Source organism: Belonocnema kinseyi, chromosome 9 (assembly GCF_010883055.1).
Source record: "Belonocnema kinseyi isolate 2016_QV_RU_SX_M_011 chromosome 9, B_treatae_v1, whole genome shotgun sequence".
Taxonomy (NCBI): Eukaryota; Metazoa; Arthropoda; class Insecta; order Hymenoptera; family Cynipidae; genus Belonocnema; species Belonocnema kinseyi.
This window is the reverse complement of record NC_046665.1, coordinates 111,615,043-111,616,263: the sequence shown is the minus strand read 5'-3', so window position 1 is coordinate 111,616,263 and position 1,221 is coordinate 111,615,043.

Sequence of the window (1,221 nt, the reverse complement as noted above, 5' to 3'; positions counted from 1 at the left end):
GAACTCGTTTTTTTTCCATTTTTCTTAACGAACAATTTTTTTTTCAATTGGTTATAAAAACACGTAAACTCAGAAGATGTGGACTGTGACTGCACCATATACTCGTATCTAGTCGGGAGTAGTGCTGACTGAAAACAGATGATTTGGAGCGATTCGCGCGCCATCTGTTGGTCATTCTAAGGACTTATTGAACTACCCTCGTATTATCCTGATGATAATCTGGAAAATTAATCTTCGGAGTTTGACTTGTTCCAGTTCGAGACTGATTTTGCTGATGATTCATGTTATGTTTCGTGTTCATAAATTAATTTTGAGCATTACTGTTGTTCTGTTTATTAAACTATCGTTTAGTCTTGTCGCGAGATTGTTTAAATGGCTGTGAGATACGATTATTTCTATTCGCTTTAGCCTTTAAGTAACGTCTATTTTTTGTTATAAAAACGATTGTTGATTTTACTATTTTGATTAAAATTAGTATCTTGTTTAGCTTTATATCCACCTCTCCCGGAATTATTCACTTGCCTGTAGAGTCGTCGACCGTAATCATCACATTCGTAGCATCTTTCGTTAACCCACTTTGGTTGGTGTTTTGGCTTAACGAAAGAAGCAGAGCCTATATTAGTATTTTTTGTACTCGGATGATTACTTGTCATTGTTTAAACACGATTAGCTTCAGCCTAAGGAATAGACATTCTAAGTAATTCGTATGTTAGACCCTTACCAGTTTGACTTCTTGTTATAAATTCAACTGATTGAATCTCCGGCACTTGATTCATTATTGCGTTATACAAAGCATCGCGTCTCGCATCATTTAAAAAAAGAGTTAAACCCGGAATTGAATCATAATTATGTTCTATTTGGTCAAAACAGTCTATGAATTGCATTGCAGATTCACGCTTTGCATCATATTGAATTAAATATAATTGATTTCTAACGCTTACACTCGTTACATTTACTTTACATCGCTAAAACATGAAATTTAAAACGATAATAAACAATTATTTAAGACTATTCATTTTCCTAAATATTGCTTGTGCAAATATGTTTTTGAAATTTGAAACTATAGTAAGAACGATTTCCAATTTATACCAATATTGCAAGATCAAAATCATAATAAAATTGAAAACTTCTATCGACTTCCTTTTTCGCCTTAGTTTTTTTATACATTATATCAAAGGTATTTTACCCCAGATGCGGCAAGGGTCAGGAGTGGGGACGGCC